General features: G+C 44.9%; 1 protein-coding gene across 10 annotated transcripts in view; it reads left to right on the plus strand.

Moving 5' to 3' along the window:
• ZFHX3 (zinc finger homeobox 3) overlaps positions 1–21522 on the plus strand; it is a 623242-nt gene that overhangs the window by 422043 nt on the left and 179677 nt on the right. For 9 of the 10 annotated variants that reach the window (XM_083851816.1, XM_083851809.1, XM_083851814.1 and 6 more), the window contains one exon: positions 20967–21153. The gene's annotated coding sequence lies outside the window, so the exon portion shown is untranslated. Of the gene's footprint in view, positions 1–17498; positions 17629–20966; positions 21154–21522 lie in introns of those variants that run through there. The other variant, XM_083851815.1, reaches the window with a different exon arrangement.

The raw sequence follows: 21522 nt of genomic DNA on the forward strand, positions 1-21522 counted from the left end.
AATAAGAGTGGGAGTGATTATGAGAGATCGACTGGTGGAATATAATCCCTGTGCTATACTGATCTGATCTGGTGAAGATTGCGTTTCAAAGGTAGCATCTCATCCCACTCCAGGAGTGGTGTTCCACCCATAAATAGGGCTTTAATGAGATCCGACAGGCCTGATTTCTCTGGTGATACAGTAAAACAACACGACCAATTCTGATGGTTTGGGGTCCTGACCTTTAACAAGGACTTGTGACGTAGGGCAGACTGCCCAAGAGAGATAGAGGGCCAGGAGGCCAGGGGGACAAGGTCGGCAGATAATGAAGTGGTCAGCATTGGATTTCTGTCACTCACAGTGGTTAAGTACAACAGTGAGGGACTTCAGTAAAAGAAACTGTTAAAGAGCACATGCAGAAAGTAACAGAGACAGGAGAATCTGGGGAGGATTTTAGTTACCTTTCAGGGCGAACTCGGACAGTCTGAGTGACTTTGGTAATGAAGATGGTGAGTGCAGAAATCATGCAAAGAGAGTGAGAGAACAAGAAAGGAGCAGGAGAGGTTAAACTTAACGGCAACGGAAATCCAAGGAGACTCAATTTGACTGAGCATTGCACTCAGGCGTTGAGAGAGAACAGGAAAGAAAGCAACCGCGGCGGCAAAATAGAGGGTTAGGGCGAAGGTGACGGAAGAGGTAGTCCTTGGCTTTACCCAACCGGAGCTGCAGCAGCCGTTTTGAGGCCGTCGGGTTGATCCTGTCCTCCCAGCAGGTGAGGCCACTGCTCAGCATCGCCCTGGCTGAGGTTACTGTGGCCTTTGTGGAGCTGCCGGCCGTGAGGAGCAGTGCCCTGGCAGGGTGTCCTTCAGCCACTGGGTTTCCAGCCTCAAACTTTTCCTGGTGCTGGGAAGTTCTCTGTGTGGCACAGATGGTCTGTCTTCCTTTAAGTTCCTTTGTGCTGCTAGATCTAAATATAGTGTGACTATTAGCTAAGAAAATAACCCATTTGGTATCAAACTACCTGCTGTGAATTCAAACAGCGAAACCGTGAAATATAGAGGAAACTAAGACCTGTTGTTAAAGAGGCACTGTCAGGTGATTCTGTCCAAATTAAGGTCTGTTTCTTTTACAAGTATGCTCCTTTATACCTGGTTTTAATATAAATATTTCACTGCAGTTTTGCTACTATGGCTATCTAGAGTACAAGTGGTAGAAATTAAATGAATTCGACCCAAACGCTGAAGCGTTATATTACTGTACGACAATCCCAAAATTAAGCTAACTAGAAACAAAAGTGAAAACGGAAAGTCTCAGCATGTTATTCAACCTAAATAAGATGCTAAAAGCAACCAAAACGGTACATGATAAGTAGGAAAATATGTTTTAAAAACACTTTAGAGTTAGTAGCATAAGCTAGTTTTATTTACACGAAGAAAAAATTAATATATTGTTTTAACATTGCTGATCCTTTTAGAAATATTCTAACTGCAATGCCTACGAAGAATAAAATCATTAAATCGGATGTGTACAGTGGTTTTAGATACAATATAACCTTTAGTCTCAGTTATACAACTATAAGAATGGTTGCAGATAGCAACCTGCATCTATATCAGCTTCAGTCAATGAAAGATTTGCTCTTTACTTGTTGTTTCCCCCCCTCCCCTTTTTTTTTTCTGTATTTGGGTGTCTTATTGTTTTTGTGTTTGTTTTTTTTCTTTTCTAAATGTGAACATAGAAGCCAAGCAACCTGTTAGAGAGGTGAATTGCATGATTACACTGCATTGTTTTAATTTGTCTTTGGATGAATTCTCATAAGCTTTCATGAGAAAATCTCCCATTAGAAGCATTCATTTAATTTAAGAACAGTTGGGAGAGGAAGGGTTGAGATGACAGATGGAGGACTGTGGGTGTCTTATAAGAGAGAGCAGAGCTTTTTGTATTTATCTTTTGTGGCACATAGTTGCTGTTCTCTGCTGCTTCCATTTTTTTTTTTAATCTGTGCTTTTTTGTGCAGTATTTCTTAGAAATGTCTCTTCTTTTGTACTGTAAGTCTAATAGATTTCATTAGTTTTTCCTGTACTGTGTCAGCTTTAAAACATAACAATATAACGCAGTATAGGGATGCAGCTTGGTAAGAAAGCAGAATAAAATAGGCTGAGCCTTAGTATGTGGATTTCAATCCAGTTTTGAATTGCATACTATTTTGCAGAAAACATATGGAAACATAGAACTGATTTCTTCTCTATATCATTTTATTGTTTGTCCAGCAAGTGTTACGTGTATACTGAAGACAGTCATCTAGCTATGCCAGTGCCTTCAATAGGTAATTAAAGGTTCACTATCAGCAAGTGGCCGAAATCTCACATTTAACTTTTATTTATTTTAGTATAAAAGTATAAGGTTTCAAAACATTCTCTTTAAAAAGCATTTAAGTACAAATTGTAGGGCTCTTACAATGTTTGTAGCCCAGGCAGTTCAGACTGCAAAAGCTGCATGTAAATCAAATACATTTAAATTAACAGTAATAGAAATGAGGGCAATAGTTTTGTTTTATAAATACCTAAAGTAGCAATATGCACAAATACAAATACACTCACAAGAAAAGACCAGTTGATGACAATATTTTGATAATCAGGTCCCTCATTTATGACTTACACCTCTTTTAACAGTCTTTAAATTACAATAGTGAATAATTGCTAAATGCCTATACAATACGTCTGTCAGGCTCCTTCACAGAACTAAATAAAATTCAAAAGTAAATTTAAATCTTGTTAAAGTAAGATGGAAAACAGTGAAATGTTTGTTCTCTATAAAACTTGCTTTGCTCAGCAGTATAAGAAGCAAGCTGTAAATACAGGGCCAGAATTTCAAACATTAGTCTGACTTGTTTTCACTGTGCTGCACATGAATTTATTTCCATCTCTGTGTGCTATCCCTAAATTTGTATTTCACATAACAGATCAGTTGATATGAGAAGCAAAGTACATCAGTTAGATTTGCGTTAATTTTCCATGTTTCTAACTTGATATGACCAAACCAGAGTTCCACTTTTTCCCCCAAATTTCTTACCCTTCACAGTTTTTTAATGATTTGATTATTCTCTGTTCAAACAACAAAATCTCTTTTCCAAGACTACATCATCTCTCGCCCAGGTTACTGTAGTCAGGTGTTGCTTTTTTTGTCATCCCACACTTTTCAGTCCATATAAAATACATTGCCATAACACTCTTTCTAGTCTTTTATTTGTCCATTTTATACCTTCAGATCTCTTGTTCTTTCTCTATCCTCCTTCCTAACAAAGCAAGCTCCAATTCATTGCTTTCAGTCTTTCTCCATCCTGTTTAACTTCGTATAACTGCAGTCTTTCCATCAGCTTCATCAGAGATTGAATCTGAACACTCATCTCTTTTATATTTTTAATCTCATTCAAACATCTCTGTACTTTCTTCCACTCTGTATCATCTACATCACTTTGCAGAAACTGAAGTGCAAAGAGTCTACTTTCTTCTCTTTAAAATTTGCACTGAACCTACGTGACTTGACTTTTATTTCTTTAAGAAGTAGTCTCCTATAATTTCATCATCATAATACTGGCCTCAGCAGGGACCTTTGTGTCAGCCACCGCTGGTCCTGAAAGGGTACAAACGGTCTCATTTGCTCCCTGGAAAAGGCAGCATTCCACTTTGCTCCAGGACAGCTGGCAGTGTTAGCACGGCCGCCTTTCTGCATTCTGCAAGGGGACATCTCATCTTGGTTGGCTCCCTGGGAGCCCCAACCTACTCCTTGCCTCGTCGGCTCTGTAGGACACACTAACCGCATCTCAGCTTCCTTTTTTCTTCCTCGGGGTATCGCCAGCTCTGTTACAAACTCCATTTTAGCAGATTTTCTAATATCAGCTGCCCCAACCTTGGAAACAATTATCCTGTGACCCATTGTCTTCCTGAAGAGATGGATAGACAGGGGCAGTCCTACATCTGTCTTTTCCCACTGTCCTGATTTATTACTTTGTAAAATAATGAAACGTTAAAAAGGTTGAACCTGAACTGAAGCTATGACTATGACACTATTAATCAAACTGTTGGAGAATTACTTTATATTAGGTGCCTTAAGCATTGATCCAGTCCACTAAAAGTTGGCCTGAAACATAGCCTAAATACTGAGCATTGGGCCCAGGAAAAACGATTCTTGATTGCTTTGTGTTCTCTTAGAACATGCGACCCTACAACGTAACAGACCCCAAAGCAGCAGTAGTGCAAGCAGTTCAGAGAGGAAGGCAGCCCAGCTCTGACCTGATGGGCTGAGGACGGAAGCAGACAGCTGTACACAGGGTTCCTCGGTTCCTCCTGACAACGTTGTCATGTGTCTAAGCACCTTTCACACAGGAAAATTTCACGATGTGGTGCATCATTTAGAAAATGGTTATGTATGTAATTTCATTTCTCACATCCTTCCTGACACAGAGATGCCTCTGGACAGGAAAATGGGATCATGAACACGACCACATCATTCAGCAGTTTCAGGCAGAAGCAGTACTGACACTGAAGCCAGCCCCCAAAGCACGTGGGCAGCTTTTTGAAGCTGCTTTTGGTGAGCCGTACTTCTCAGAATTGCCATACACTCGGGACTTTCAAATAGGCTCTGTGGTGGTCGCTGGTCTCGGGCTGTTACGTGAAGCGTCTCCAGGGCTGGGGCTGGAAGAGTTGTGCTGCTTCTCGGTGTCAGACAGGTAGCTCTTGCACCGGTCCTTGCAGCGATCTCAGATGAAAGAAGCCGAAATTAAATCATTACTTTCTCTCTTGGGAAGTCAGTATTTCCGTACCTCGGTGTTTGCTCCCTGAACCTTCTCGTCTCCCCACGCCGTTCCCCGTCCCCGCCGTGAAGAGCGGCAGGCGGAGGCGGCAGGCACCGTCGTGGTGCTGGCGCGCGGGCCCGTCAGGCTCTCCTGCTCCGCCGGCCGTCACGAGCGTCTCTTATCTCCGCTGTCGATGCCGCACTCGCTTGATGTCTCAGTTCCGGAACGGAGATGCTCCAGCTGCTATCTGGGAAGGCTCTGGCCCCAAAAATATTTAGTTAGCAGCCATTCCGTTAAGTGGAATTGACTTTTTATCGGCTTTCCTCTGTACGGCTGCCACCGGCGAAGGCTGTTTCCTCCTTCCCTCTTCTCCGCCTGTCAGTCTGCTCCGCATTCCTATCGGCAGCCGTTAGCTCTGATCAATACTAACCACTGTGTAACAGCTCACGCATGGCTGCCTTAGTTTGCATCGATCAGACCCTTCTTCCAACAGGTAGCAGGCTATTTGAGGCAACGACTTGAGATAAACACCTACTTTTACTTCAGGCTAATTCATTACGGACGGATTTCAAGGAGACCCGGTGCCCTACTTCAGAGGCTCGCAGAGATCAGAGATTCGACAGCAACTTCTCTCCTGCCTGAGAGTGTGTGAGGCCATGCTATTTTCCCTGTTTCTTCTGAAATTCAGCCTGTAAAAATGGTGCTATCCAAATACTTTCAAAAGACCTAGACTGGAATTCACACTGCACTTTCTTTTAGTTAGGAGTTTCTGAAAATTAAGAACTTGAGTGCTGGTTAGAGATGGGGATGGGATGCCCAGCTGGTCAGTAAGCATCTCCTGACTGTCCCGGCACAGCTTCTTACTGCAGACCCTCTTCTGTTGCCACCTGGCACCCCAGGACCACGGCTCTGCAATCCCCGCATGCTCCATGGGGATGCCGCAGCTTCTCTGCTCAGCGGACACAAATATTGACTCCGTCAGGCAGTCGATCCAAACTGAGGCTTTTTTCCACCATCCTTTCGAGGGAGAAGGAGCCCACCCTGAAACTTGGAGAGCAGTCAGGTGGCTGCAGAGAAGGCACAGCACGGTCCCCAGCAGAGCTTTGCTCAGGCTGCCTGCGCACATTTTGCACATCGATGTTTTGCTCCACAAGAAAAAGCCTGAATCAGAACCCCTCAATGTGTGGGCTTGGAAGGCGGAGAGGAACATACAGAAAAGCAAGAGCCTTTGCCAGAGGTGAAATACATAGTTCTTAATCAGTCTGAGAAGCCCGTAGATGAGATGCATCCAGTCCTGAAAGCCTCTCTTAGAGAAGTTCCCAACTTTACAGCAAGCAAACCACCTTTTCTGGTTGTTTTATACCTGTGCCAGTTTACAGAGGCATACGGCCCGCAGGGCTGCTACGGCTGTTACAAACTTTCCAGTGAAATGAGTGTTTATTATTATAGGTTTGATGCTGTTCCCAAAAGGACCTAATCAACAAGTAATAAGGCCTCAAGAGAGCAATTAGAAACCTGAACTTTAACTCCCTTATAACCACAGTGTAGACAGTAACTTTTGCTTTGGCTTCGAGGTATGCAGCCTAGTATCCTGCTGAAGAAATACAGAAAATCTGAAATCTAAAATATCTGCATGTGAGTATTTGAATTTAAACAATGAGGCATAAGGCTAGTTTTTGTGGCAGGGTGAATGTGTATGGCAAAAAGGACTAATGGTTTGGGGGGAATCATACCCAAATATACAGCCTCCTTCATACCTGTTTTTTTTTTTAGTGCTTCTTCCTAGCTTTAGGCAATCTCTGAGGATGTCAGGTGCCAGCATACTTGCAGCATCTGCCCCCCCTTAAAACAATTACCTCATTTTTTCCATTTGTAAAATAACAATAATATCTGCCTAAATGCAGAAGCTGGAGGTACTTGGTTAGTTTGAAACTTGTTTTGAAAATTTTCTATAGGACATTTCAGACGGGAACTACACCTTAAATAATTCTTGCCATAGAAAGTCATGTGGCTACTGGAAAATAACTAAATAACTAAATAAAATAAAAAAGCACAAGAATACAGCTGCATAGCACAGCTGCACCTGTGGGTATTGCCTAAGGGGGCTAATACTCCCCACAGCCTGGCAAAAGCATTCCCTTTGCAGGCCTTTACACAGAGCGATAGCACCACTAACACATGCCCGTAGATTGTTAACTTTTGTATTATTTGAAACTTAAGAAGTGTGTTTCTAGAAAATGTTACAGAGTTAAAGTTGGCAGTTGTGTTTTGGATTTTTTCCACATTTTTTTTTTCAAATACTGCATTTGAAGGCCATTTCCCATTACAGAATATATATGTCTGCATGTACAGAAGAGAGCTGTCACACATTTCCTTTTCAACAGGAACTATAGCAAGAAAGCAAGTACTAGTGCCATACAAGAAGCCAAGTAGAAAAAAAAATCGCATGCAGGGGTTGTCCATTTTTAAATTTTTGCCTCGTCAGCAGCCTTAGGGGATTTCCAGTTCATCACAGCATGAGCAGGCTGACCTCTGTGTAGTGGTAGTCTGTGCCTTGTGAGCTGAGTATGAAGTGCATAATTTTTTTTCCATTACTGGCTTCTACAAGTCCTCCAGTGACCGTGTGGCTAGTGGTAGCTACACCTGGTGCCGTGCGGCGTGCCCAGCACGCCTAGGGCACGCGTCCCCTCGAGCTGCCTGTGCTTGGCTGAGGCCTGATGCGAGCAGGGTGAAGCCGACGCTGGGTGGCCAGAGGACACAGCTGCAGAAGCGGGCAGTGGCAAAAACCGCTGCTCTGCTGACAGGCAGCATTCATCTTCCAGCCGCGCCTCTCCTGACCGGCTCCAAACAAGTGTTTTTCCTGTTGTGGGGTCATCACTGCAGAAGTAAAAATAATAGTGAGTAAACAGTGAGAAGCAGGAGAGGTATCGCTGTAAGGACTCGGCAGAAGTTCTGTGTAATTGCTCCTAGGAGGGACAGCAGGCATAGCCACTCACTGGAGTGTGTCATGTTATTGGGAATGATCAATAAAATAACATGCGGAAGTGCGAAACTCCAGGAGCACGCTGTAGAGCAGTGTCCAGGGCACATACTTTAATATACTGTATTTTTCTCTGGAAGACACACAAAGTAAATACACGTTGGCAGCATTCGTATGGCTTGTCATGACACTCAGACATGAGCTGCATGTATATACACAAGTGCCTTTGCAGTCAGCAGTTACAGAGCTGTTGAGGTGAGGGACTGCTCCCTTTTGGAGGTGGGACACCACAACGAGACCGGAGCCGCGCGCTTTGCACCCCGGCTTCAAACTGGGGAGCTGGTGGTGCCTCCACGCTCCAGCGCGGAGCGTGGGACGCCAGGGCCTGGAGCGGGAGCCGGGAGGGCTCCTGTCCCCTGCCATCCGTGGTGTTGGCAAGGAGAGGAGAGCTGAGCAGACTGAGGATCCCGAAAACTGCGGTGAACATTCAGATGTCCTGGCCTTACACACGTTTAAGGTCTTGAAAAACTTCAATGTATAAAATGGAGCCAGCAGAGGGAGTGAAATGCGGGCATGTTTTACTGCCTGTGGAAAAAGGAGCTGCTGGGGTTTTGATCCAGTTGTTGCTGGTTCAGCCATGCTTCTCCAAACCCGTGGTGTGGGTGCGCCGGCTCAGCGCAGGGCCACAGGTAACGCAGCCATGGATCACTGGAGGCAGCTCATCACTTACGGGAGTCAGAGGTTGTCTGCTGGATCATCGTAAATATCTTGTGTGTGTGTGTGGCTGACACTGTATGGTTACTGTATGAAGGAGGTATTCAGAGGAACTTTAACTTCTCAAATAATTCCTGTAAGGGGCTTCCAAGTGCTGTCCTTATTAGTAGGTTCAAATTGCAACTTCAGTGGTCAGAGACCACTATGGGACTTGGACAGAGGTAAAACACGCTTGTCTCAGAGTGATTCTTCCAAGGCCTCCACAGACTCCAGCAGACATCCGTCTGTGCGCTGTTCGTGTAATCAAGGTTGTATCTGTATCTTCAACAGCAACAAAAAAGGTTGTATTATTATTTTTTACTCAAAATGAAATTTCTGACCAGTAATATAGTAAAATGCAAATTCTGCAGCCATGGATTCACATAAGATCTGTGCTCGTTGCTCTAGGACCGTTTTTGTCAGGTCAGTAGCACAGCTCTGTTCCCAGCTCCTGAGTGCGTGTGAGCTGCCTGGCTGCTCAGTGCACAGATCGTGGCCTGCCAAAAGCAGAGGGAATTCACAGCCTGAACTGCCGTTCGGATTCTGAGTGAATATTTGAGTAAAAGGAGAGAAACTGTTACATTCATATGAACAATTGCAGTTTGGCTAGAAATGAGAGGAAACTCCAGCTACAGAGCCCTGTCCTGTTTTGGCTCTGCAGAAACAGCAGAAGAATTTGAGAAACAAATGTTAAAGTTTTACGCTATAGTTAAAAACTTCAATTTTCATTGATTAGCTGCTGAGAAAAGTGAGGGACAGGCTGTCGGGCTGCAGACGGAGCAAAGCCTGGAGAAAGCATTAGGCGCACTGCTCCATCAGGGGGGACCTGCAGTCCTGGCCTGCAGTCCAGCCTGGGCTCTAATACTGCATACACACCCCAGCAGGTCTAAATGGGCAAAATCATCTACTTTTGGAAAACTTCCTTTAGTACAAGGAGTCTGAAGTGTGTTTTCACATCATCTTTTGTTAGCTTGAAGGATCAAAGCAAGTTTCTAGACAGAGGATGGATTTAATTGTTTGGGTTGAGGTTTTGAGGGCAGAGAGAGGGGATTTGCTTAATTTCTTTCAGTGAGAAGTTTCACTTGCCATTGTCCATCCTGCAGGAAGTGCAATTAGAGTCACAGAATCATAAGATGGTTTGGGTTGGAAGGACCTTAAAGATCATCTAGTTGAAACCCCCATGACTTAAAACTGCTGTATAAATGTTACTGTCAGTTATAATGTAGGTTGTTAGATTGAGGGGGCTTTTTGTTTCATTTTGCTTTGTTTTCATTTAGAGGACACTGCAAATGAGAAAAAAAAATTAATCAGCTTTAGCTGGAAATAAAAAATAAAAAAAGACAGAAAGTTGGTGAAGTATCTCTTGGAGAAGTGTTTTTCTGAAAATCATCCCCAGCCTGAAATTTCTCAGGAAGTTTCCTTTCAAAAAGCACTAAGTACTCACTCCTCCAATTAAGGTTAAGAAGAACAAAGGGAAGTCTTTTTTTTTTCCTGCCAGTTCAGTACTATATTTGATACCTGAGAACTGGCTGATGCAATTACGAGTCTTAGCTTTCAGGGTGCTGTTTCATGCCTTCAAGAGGTAAATGACAATTTCCCAGATATGGGGTGGGGGGGAAGGGGTTGAAATATCGATGAGACCAGTACATGCAGTAAGCAGCTCCTTCTGTATCTGATCTTCCCTGTTCTGCACCTGTGTACTGTGACAAAGTTTGCTGCACAAGTTAGACTGGATTTGCTTCCAGTGGGTCTGTCTAGTGACGGTGGCTGGGATGGGCTGAATATTTTGGGATCTCTTCAGATGTATCACCATCTAAAAATTAGATGGTCTCACCTGGCACTCTTATCAACCCAATTTGTGGTCCGTCTGTACCTGAAATACAAGTTTAGGACTTCATTCTCATTTACTTTGCACTTAATTTATTTTAGCTCTGTAATGTTTTCAGTTAGCATTGATTAGTGTACATGCCAATATGTGATAAATATTGAGAACTGAAAATAGTCTTTAAGTCCAAAATGTTTGAAAACCTTTGCCATACAGGGTGCAGATAATGAAGCTGTAATAAGCTTATCGCGGCAATTTCTACTTGGTGAACATGTTAGCAAGAGCTGGTATTCATGGAGCTTTATGAGAGGCCTTTAACACTGGTGAATCACCGGGCAAGCTCTGTGGTACAGGTGTCTGGTGTCCTGTTATCTCTGATTCTCCTTTCACTGAAAAAGGAAAGTCAGTGCAGAGGTAGTTTGTGAAGCAAAATGTGATGTGATCAGTCAGCAGTGTCCCAGAAGTCAATGCTAAGGATCCCCCGAGTCTGTGATACTCCCCAAACCAGGCCTTGTGTGTTGGTCTTATTGTTTTGCAGGACTGTTGAGTTCTTTTCAACTTTTTACAGTCTCCTCTTTCCAGTACCCTATATCATTTTCAATCAAAAATTATTCATATTGTGGTATATGCTATCGGCTTTATTTTTAAAAGGTCTTTTAATCTGTGTTTATACACAAGTCTTCAAAGATACATTTATTTTTTTTTAGCAAAACACAGAAATGTTACAAGTTGTTAGTCTCAATAATCACATTGAATATTGTGGAATTAGCTTAAAAAGTTTTTCCTCCTTGAAATGAGTATTTATGTCTGGTTCAAATAGTTCTGCATCAGTCTGTTAAAGATGAAAATCAGAACAACCTCTGCAATATGGAAAAGGTAAAGTGAGAACAAAATGGCACTTGGCCAATGTTTATGAATCACAGAATATGATCATGAAATCATAAGAATAACCACCAAAAGGTAAATAAATTACCCAGCCTACTACTTATTTTCATGTACAGTTTGACACAAAAGCTGAAGCCATGAATGATTTATACCTGTTTTAACAATAATACTCATTTTCCTGAAAGATGGTCAGCACTAAGGCTGCTGTGGGCACCGTGCCAGTTGTTGAAAGGTTAATGTCTCAGCAGCAATACATTAAATTATGAATTATACCAGTCCCAAAATGGAAGGTTATTAGCTCAGTATGTTTAATTAGCCCGACTCGAACTTTGCCATCTGCTAGCACTGTCCGTTACTAATGTATGGCCACGTGGAATAGGAAGGTTGGAAATAAGGTGCTAGAAGCAGGAGACCTTCACTTCCACGCAACCAAACCTCACCCAGTAACACTGCCTGGGGGCGCCGATGCTCTGAAATCCCCGGTAGGTCCAAAGGCTGGCTCACGTGCACGGCTCTGGTGAAATCCTTCTTGGTAACCACCAGCTGATCCCCAGACCTGAAGAGGTGCTGCACGCCACACAGACCGGTCCGCACAGCAGTTTCCATTGCACAGGGTTCAGGAACACAAGGAAATCCACGAGAAGGATACACACATCTTGTTTTCTCCTGAGTCCTTAGGGCCACTTTTCATGTCAAAACATTTGATTAATGTTTGTAAATTCTAATTAGAGTTGTGTCCTGGTTACATCATAGTGTTTAACGTGAAGGGAAAAGGAAGAAAGATGAGAACCTGAGTAACGCATGTGTCAGAAAATGAGAAGCTTTTCTAGAGACAGATCTGGAGCTGCAACAGCCAAAGGCATATGGGCAGCCCTGTAGAGTGTGGCCCTTGATCATGAGGGCATCCTGCAGGCCAGTGCTCAGACATTCGGGAAGAAACAGCTCATGGTGGATTTATTTGCACATCTCTTCCCAATAACTGTGCAAGGCTGCAATATTTAGCTTTTCAATAAATATTAAAATGTTACTTTTCTTATTTTTTAAAGAACAAAAAGTAAAATATGCTGATTTTGTATTAGTTAAGATTGTGTGACTTGTAAAGTATGATGTGCTAAGTGATAACTTAGTTAATCATTCATCATTATTAAAAGGGTGCTTTTGTGGGGGTTACGTGTTAAAACTGAGGTCAGAAGCGTGCCCAGGAAAGTGGAATGTACGAACAGGGGGAAGATTTTGAAGTTGTAAGTGGCCAACAGTCCCATTTTCAATTCTCCTTTCTCCTTCTCCTATCCAAGGTAGGATAACCTTGCCAAGGAGGAAAGGAATTTGAACAGACGTAACACAGAGCCCGGGCAGCTTCCAATAGCTGGACACTAAAATTAAGAGAGAGTTTATTCATTCCCATCCCAAGAAAGCTCAGCAGAATTTAAAGATATTTTAACCTACACAGGAGATTGGGTCAAACATTTACTAATTCAATGAAAACTAGTCTAGGTGAAGAGGTCCATGCAATTCCACTGGCTACGAAGTCTCTGTGTTTCTATGTTGCATGCAAAGAGTAAAGAAAGAGTCGGACAGAAATTACAAGGCGTCCAAGTCAGTGTAAGAGACAGTATCAGGTAGAGACTCCACTCCTTTTTCATTGTTTCTTCTTCTCCTGTGGAGTTTTTGCTGATTCCCTCTCCTTCGCTTTAGTAAATCCTCTGTGCTTGAACTTTTGAAGCAGGTGGCATGGTTGGAATATTGGAGTTTTTAATAGAGTAAAACCTGCAGACAGAAATAGAAAGTAAATGGAAGATTAATTGATCAGAGGAAGGGCAAAGGATGGAGGGGATAAAACAAAGGGAAGGAAAGACAAAAATAATACCTTACCTGTGTTCTACAATAATTTATTATTTTTATATAGTGCCCAGGGTGTGCAGGATCCGTTTTACTGAACAAATAGGAAAAAAAGAGTTCTCAGCCCCAAACAGCAAACATATTAATTTATAATGTGACAGCCCAACTAAACAAGTGGTCAGGCCAATGCAACAAGGAATAATTTAGGGCTTATGGAGCATGAGCTACTTTAGTTTGGTATATGCACATGTGCATTCCATCAGATGGAAGTCTCTTGGCTTTGTAATAACTTATTGCAGAAGAAAAATTTCTCTCTCAGGAAAGTTCTGAGTGAGAGAGGGAAGGTTTGAGGGCATGGACAAGTGTTTTATGCAGAGGAACAAAGAGACTGCCATTTTAATACATCATAAAAGGAGTGACAAATTTAACCACAGCCTTACAGCAGAGGTACTGCAAATCACCCCCCAGCCAGGATTCAAGGAAGCTCGTAGTGGGCTGAGAAGTGGTGCAGAGTGAAGAGAAAAGCAGAGGAGACGGGAGTAAAAACTGGAGCATTTGCTCTGAGCCATCTAGAGCTCGAGTTTCTAATGAGCCGTCCAGATGGGCAGCAAGGAGGTGACCTGAAACAACACCACCGAGCAGGAGAGGGTTCCAGGGGAGAAGCAAACCCACCGTGACCACAGAATCGAGGCAGCAATAGCAAAGTTGTTTTCTAGCACAGTTACTGCAGTTTCTATTGCAGTTTTATTCCAAAAGCAAATTCCAAAGTTTTATGTCCATAAAGGTTTAGACATAAACAAGAAAGAAGTCAGGAAAGTGGTATGTACTTGTATAAACAGTTCCACTTTATAATTAATGCTGGAGATCAGGGGAGCAAGAATAGCTGTGTATGTGTGGTCATTCAGATTTACTGTTGGCCTTATTAAAACCTAGTTCTACAATAATTTTATGCCCAGGTAGGGCAGAAAGAGAGCAGGATGCCCCCAAGCAACCCATAAATAGTGTGGTGAAGACAAAGTGTTTATTACTTAGCTTCACAAAGGCTCTGTAAGTGCTCTCCCAGGGTACATATACTTTTACCCCAGATGCCAATTCTGCAAATTAGCATTATTTCTCAAAATACTATGTAAACAGAAGTCATTTGAATACTTGATTTCATCAGACAGAGTACCACATGGAAACGTCAGTATCTTCTTCCCTTCTGCAGAGCGAGCAGACATTTTCATTGCCTTTGTGTTTCTCTTGGAGTATTGTTACTGATGAAAAAAACTTGCAGGGTCTGGGATCTTTACAGAACTTTATTCTTCAGGATTGTGTCCCATCTCATTGCCCAATGCCATCTTTCTTCCTCATCTTCCCCCTCTCTGCACCAAAATAGCCATTAGCCTTTGAACTAAAGAAAACTTTCAAGAGACGAGGTGAGATTACAGACCAATCAGTCTGAAAGAGCAACTCTGGGGCATGAACTTTCCCATTTGTCACTGAAGTGTGCTATTTTGAATCTTCCGTTTAATAGTTTAAATGACTATGCCAGAAGTTATTTCATGTCTGAGACACACAGGGAATTACAGGGATACGAGATCCTGTCAAATAAGCTTCAGGATGTCCCTTTTTGATAAGTAGAAAAGCTACCAGTAAGTTCAGCTCAGGTGTTTGCTAATGAGCTCTTATTGTATCATTATGTGTCCTACAATTATAAATTGTTGAAATTTTATAAACTTTCACCGATTTTTTTTCAATCAATTTTTGTATTGCATTTCACATAGAAACAGGTACCTTAGTTTACAGGAGAACAACAACACAGGGTGAGAGCAAGACCCATAAAACCATCCTGAAACGACAAAGTTGTTTTCCTGAATAAAGTATAATGGATAAAAAGGTGGATATATCACGATTTTCCAGGGCTAAAAGCAACTGTTGGATCCCACTGAGAGGATGCATAGCTATCCTGTTCAGTGAGATAAAGATATACTTTTAATGCTGAATGTTGCAGGATACTGGATTTTAAAGTCCTCCTTACACTAGAAAAGTTGCCACTGACCAGTAAGCCATTGCTAGGAGGTGCTGTATTTGCTGAGAGGGAGAAGGCACTTCTTTTTCCGAGGAGGTTGATTTTAGTCATAATTGTTTGGAGCTGCTGATATTTTGAGTCTTTTGAACTAATTCACTGGAGTTAAGAAAGGAATAAAAGGGTAAGTGAGGATGATCAGTGATGCACTGTAAATTGGTAAGATTTCATGGTATCCCGTGCGGATGTTGTCTGTGCGTCTGGAAACACATCAAGAGAATTTACGCAATCATGTCTTATATGCTCTGATCCCTCAAGTCAGTGTTATTCCCATTTTACAGGCCAGGCAAATAGGACAAAGAGTGGAGGAGAGTTTTGAAGTCCATCCTCGTATGCCTTTGTCTTGGGCACTTACAGCATGCCCTGTGGACTGCTCTGGCTGGTCCTTCACTACAGACAGCAAGTCTGTGGCAGAACTGGGAATAGAAGCCAGGCCCTTATTCCAACTCCCAGATCCTTGAGTATTTTTAGGTACCTAATACCATTAATTTTATACTTTTTTTTTTTGGCCAAAGTACTTAGAAACAAGATCATGCTTCCTCCTGAAATAATTTTTAAAATCATACTTATGTGATCTTGGACATTTTTTTTCCAGGGATTGTGTGCAGTTTGGCCATATTTAAGAACAAATGGGCTTCAAAAGTAGTTTGTGGAGTGTACAGTGCTTTTGTACAGCCTTGAAGTATAACTAAGTGTACAGGGAAGATGGTGCAGAGTCTCTGTCTTCTGCAGAGTCTGAGAGGAGCTTTGGCAGAAGAACATAGCCATTGGGTAGCAATGCGGGGGAGCAGTAGAACGCTTCTTTTAATGGCCGTAAGATTCAGATTCATTTTTTGCTGTCTCCAAAAGACAAAATACTGTGCTTTTGTACCCCCTTTATTTTGTTTGCAACTTCCTTCTCTCAAACACAAAATCTTTAATTTTTAAAATACAGCAAGGCCACTGCTGTACACCAGTTTACCAATATTTTGATTAAAATGACGCTAACACACAAGAAGCTTCCGGAAACCCCAATGACAGCTGGCCTACAGCATGCTGAAGCTTTTATAACCTCAGTGCTGCAGCCTTTACTCAAAATGCTCACAGTGGCCTGGAGAAATATACTGATTTTCTACATATGGTCATATTTTTATTATGCTAACTCAACATCTCATTTGAAGCCCTGCTCCTGCATCCTATCTATTATTAATTAATTGATTTCCTATAAGCTTGTTATTTCAATTGCTATAACATCCTCACAACGTGCATGGCTTTTCAGGCAACAGAAGACAGTTCCCGTCACAAAGAGCAAACACGCCAAAAATGCCAAGTCAGACAAAGGCGAAACAGCACTGCAAGAAGCAAGCAGATGAGTGGACAAGCCATGGCATGCTCATGCTGTGGTTATCTTTTTCTTTCTGGTTAAACGCCTCAAATTCCCAGTAGTGTTTGCTATTCATCCTCTGTCCCCAGTCCTCACAGTTGCCCACAGCCATTCTCTGTTCCTCCCATCACACACCATTTGGCCACTTCCGTTCACTTTCCTCTGAACATGCAGTTACTTGTAAGATGAACGGATGCGAGAAGCAGAGTATTTTTTGGTGACTCCCCCCGTAGTTGTCACAGGAAGAAAAGGGCTTGAGGAGGATTTGGGAGCCCAGAGGCCATTCCTGTGCAGGGTCGGGCTGTCCCATGCGAGAGGAATACAGCCACCGTGGGACAAATGCTGGTGGAACAGAGCCTCTGCATTTGCTCCAGCCTTTGAGGTGCTTCCCTGCTCTTGCTCAGTCCAGCGCCGAGTGGTAAATGTGCTTATTAGAGTGCTAATGTCCTGCCAGTGGAATCCTACCTCCAAGTATATTAGGGTAATGAGTTCACACCTAACTAATGGAGACTTAATAGAGTTACTAATAGGCTGCCTTTTCCCCCACGGTTTATGACCCTGCAGGCCGGAGCTGTGAGGGGAGGGAGAGGCTGGAGGCTGCATTCGGTCCCGCAGACGCCAGAGCAGCGCTGCGGCCCGGCCGCCAGCCTCCGCCTGCCTCAGGAGTTCCTTTCCAGGGACATCATCCCTCCACCTTTCTGCGAGGAAAAATAAACAGTTTGAGGCTCCTGCGTCTTTATTAAACATTTCCTTCAAGCTGCATACTTTGGCTCCGTGCCCAAATGCACCAAGAAAGCTTCCACAGAGCAGCTCGAGGCCGGAGTCCGGCCGCCGGCTGCCCGGGATAAACAGCCCCGGCGGGGCCCAGCACCTGCACCCGCCTCGGCCTGGCCACGGTGCCGAGAGGCCGCGAGGGCGCCTGCTGTGTGCGGCCGGCAGCGGCCGTGTGCGGCCCTGCTCGCTGACACAGGCCGACGTGGCAGCGAGGTGGGTGGGGAGGTGACGGCGAGCGCCCTGGGACAGCAGAGGTTGTCTGGTGCTGCCGGCGGAGAGGGCTGGCGTCGGTGTGGAGGGGGTTTGGAGAGCTGCTGGAGCTGGAAAGGAAAAGCAATGATATTCTTAAGTCTGTTGCACCAGATGAACGGTATGTTGGCGTTTAAAAGATGCATTCTTTACCCACCATCAGCAGTGCTGCTGCTGGCTGACGGTGTGGGGTTTGGCGTGGGCTGACTCCCTGCCTGAGCGTGGTGGCCGCCCGTCACGCCCCAGAAGAGGGAAAAGCGGTGTCAGACGGCATCGTCATGACAGGCGGACAACGTCTGCGAGCCGCACAAGGCAGCAGCGCTGCACCGAGCCCCAGGCCCTGCGAGAGGGGCCCGGCCCCAGGAGGTCCTGCAGGAGGGGGCTGAGCGGCCGCGGGCAGCGGGGGCACGGCGGCGGGGTGATGTCAGCGCTTCCTTCTGGGCCGGTCATGTGCGCCTGCCAGGTAAACAGTCTAGAAATAGATGGGAGGAAGGCAGCGGATGGAGCGTGCAGCCGGGCTGGAGCTCGGCCCCCACCCTTTCCTCGCCACAGCCGTCATCACAAGCAGCTTTCCTGGCCTGGAGCAGGGTGCTCGGGGCAGAGCTGGCAAATGTGAGAGAAAGCAAACCCAGGACTCTCGTGTAGCGCGGTTTTAAAATGTAGTGCCCACGTTGTGAGACAGTGCTGGCAGATCAAAGCAGGCAGAGGTTGTTGATGGGGTGGCTACAGCCGAGCTGCTTCGTCCCCATTTTGGCAGCAGGAGCCCAGGTGAGGCCAGTGGCTGGGATGGCGGAGGTGGGCGCTGCAGCTGCGGGAGGACCCCGGCCGCTAACGCGCCTCACTGAGCAGGGAACCCTGCTGTGCCCTGAGCTGGGAACAGGTTAAAATTGAGGCATTTATTGCAAGCATAGAAGCTCACTTACGTCGTGTGAAGTGTTCCCAGCAACTGAACAACAGAAGTTCAGGTATAGAAACTCTGTAAAGTGCCAAGAATATTCTTAGTTGGCTCTTTCCTCATTCACTAGAAATGTGCCTTTTCTGTGACGCCTTTCAGAGCAGTCTGGCAGTTAAATTAGTAACTACAATAAAAACTACCAGTGCTGCTTGGAGACAGGGTTTTCTAAATCTCTGCTCATCAAAAATATAACGCGTGGTCTAAGCCGCCTCCTGAGGCAGGAAGCCTGGCCTCAAGTCCCAGGCTTGCCCCGCTTTCATTGATCTCAGCAGACAAAATGCACGGCACCGTGCAGGTTCTTCTCTGGGACAGGGGCCGTATCTTTTCCAGGCACGATGGAGTACTTTTTCAGGAATTTTCCAGGCGTGATAGTGTGATCCTGTGCATCATCCACACATGTGTCCTGTCTGGAGTGGCAGAGAGAAACTGCAAGAACAGAAAGCTGGGAAAACACTGTCACAGCTACTGCTGATGGCCAGGTGCCCGCTCAGCACTTTCCTTTACCCCCACAAAACAAAGCTGCCGTCATAGCAAGTACCCATAAAATGCAAGGCATTCTGAGTGCGGAGATTAGTGGTAATTTTACAAGGACTCAAATAACGTCGGTCTGCAGGGTGCAGCACTGCCTTGAAAGGGAACAGCAGACATTTCCCCTGGAAGCAAGTTTCCTCTTTCGAGCAGTTTACAGCTGAAGCGCAGTGTCGGATTGTGGCACAAATATCCTATCGGCCTTGGGTTGGAAGACAGATATTTGATACCTCTTTCTGTTGCCGAAACGCGCTGCCCAGACAAGGCTCCCAGCACGGTTATTTTTTGAAGCATTATGTAATTGGATTGCATGGTCAGTAGTGCTTCCTTAACGAGCCTTTCAGCAAGCCCTCTGCCTGCCGCAGCCAATCCTCAGCCCTTACATACACACTTACTCACGCAGGCTCAGTCTGGAGTAAACTCGCTGCTAAATACAGTTAGGACGCAGATGAAACCAGGCTCGGAATAGACCTTCCGCCACCCGCGGTGCGTGAGGCGCGGTGCCTGGCTCTGCCGCTGCCCCAGCGGGGCCACGCTGGCGTTTCCTGGCCGTGGGCTCCCCTCCTCCTGCCCCTGCCTGGGCCCTCCCCGGGGAAAACCCGCTCACTGCAGCACAGAGGGGCGACCGGGCACGGGTTGGTGCCGGTGTCCCGGTCCTCCCGGTGCAGGCAACAGCCCGGGGTCTGCCCGCTGTGATGGTCCCTAGGGCTTGAAGCCATCGGTCCCCAGCCATGGGCAGACTGCCGCTGCACCCAGGCCCCGAGTGCCACAGGGGCCTTCCCTTCCCCACGTTTGGGTGCGAGCTGGAGTGCTGAGCCAGGAGCTCCGTCTCCAGACGCCTTCATGGGTCAGGCCGCAAAGTAACCGCACTCGCGGCCCACTGCCGGGGACGAAGCGTGGGGCTGGCCCCTCGTCCGTCACCGGTGTTTGGCAGGACTTTGCTGTCCCTCCCGGCCACTGTCCGTGTGCCGGTTGTGGCTCTGCTGAGTCACTGCTTCCTGTTCGTGATTGCTGACTGGTGGCAGCAGTTGCAGAAGCAAAAAGAGATATTAAAAAGTGTGAACTTCCACTGGGACCAGAAGATACAATTAGGGCTGTGCCAAGAAATACACTGCAGCGAGCAGCTGTTTAAAGGGCTGCGGAGCACTGCGCACCCACTGTTCGCTTGCTGCAGGAAGTAGGGAAGATGAACATCACCAATTTCAGTCAACCCAAATAAAAATGGTGTTTGCCTCCTAAAGATTGCTCTCTTTTCCATGCCCCTCCTCAAAGTGATTGACCCAGCCTTCCAGCCAGGGTCTTCTCTAGCTGCCATCTCAGCAGCTGCTGAGAAGCAGGGAACCTTCTTTCACCCAGTACCGGCTCTCTCTGGAAAGCCTACGTGGTGCTGTGTAAATGGGGCTGCTTCAGAAGCCGTACACAACTGTAATGTTATTTCCATTCTTTTTTTAATGGGAAATATCCCTGGGGAAAAGCATGAAAGTATATGGAGAAGGTGCTCTCTGATCATTAAGATCTAAATGTAGCATCCAGGCAGCATGTGTGCTTCTTCGTATTATGCTGAAATTCATCTTAAAGTGCTGCTCCTATGTGGGCATTTCCCTGTTTGTCCTTTTTTTGCTTGAACATTTGGAAGCATTGCCAGTAGTTTGATCTCCAGCCCTGGTGATTAATGTCTCCAAAAGTTCTTTCTCCACTCTGTTGTTTATTATATTTGTATCACCCTTTTAATTTGTATTTTAAATCCATATTAACTTTTTAGCCTTACTTTCAGAATATACGTTCTGCTTATTAAGCTAAGCACAGGAATTAGACGATGGAGTTCTATGGACTGTGTGTTACCAGAGGATAGAAAATGTACTTAGACTGGTCTTTTTTGAATTGAATATAGTTGTTTTCAGCTAAGAAAAAAAAATCTTTACTTTTTTTACTGGCACTAGACTGATTTTCTTTTTTTCTTTTTTTTTTTTTTTTAGCCCTGTGACAGACACAAGGCTGAGGACTGCCATAGAGAACATACATTAGGAAAAAAAAAGAAAAAAAAATAGCCTCAGTTATTTCAACAAATACCAAAAGTGGATTGAGAGTGGATGAAGAGGAGGAGGAGGCAGTAGTGAACACACAACACAGTTCAAGCTGGCAAGGAGCCCTTTCTTGAAGAATGTAAGTTTAACCTTTAGCATTCAAGTGTCTGGGCTTAAGTGTCATTATGAGCAATACTTTCCTCCAGCACAGCCTCTCCTGCCTGGAGGAGGGCTCTGTGCAACCCCATCAGTTTTCCCCTTTCCTTTACAGAGTATAAAAATATGTATTTGTCTGCTTATGTTCAGCAAACTTACTTTTACTGGCAGCCCCTTACTTGACAAAAGCAGGATGCCGCTGGCTGGGTCTGAGGGAGGATCCACTCTGCCCTGGCCGTGCCCAGAGCGGTCGGTGAAGGCTCTGGTGCAGCTATTGCCCGATAAAGCAAATTCCTTGCCGGGCTGGTATTCACTGCCTGCGTTCTGGTTAAAGATTGTGTGCCCCAGGCTT

The sequence above is a fragment of the Anser anser genome (assembly GCF_964211835.1).
Source record: "Anser anser genome assembly, chromosome: 11".
Taxonomy (NCBI): Eukaryota; Metazoa; Chordata; class Aves; order Anseriformes; family Anatidae; genus Anser; species Anser anser.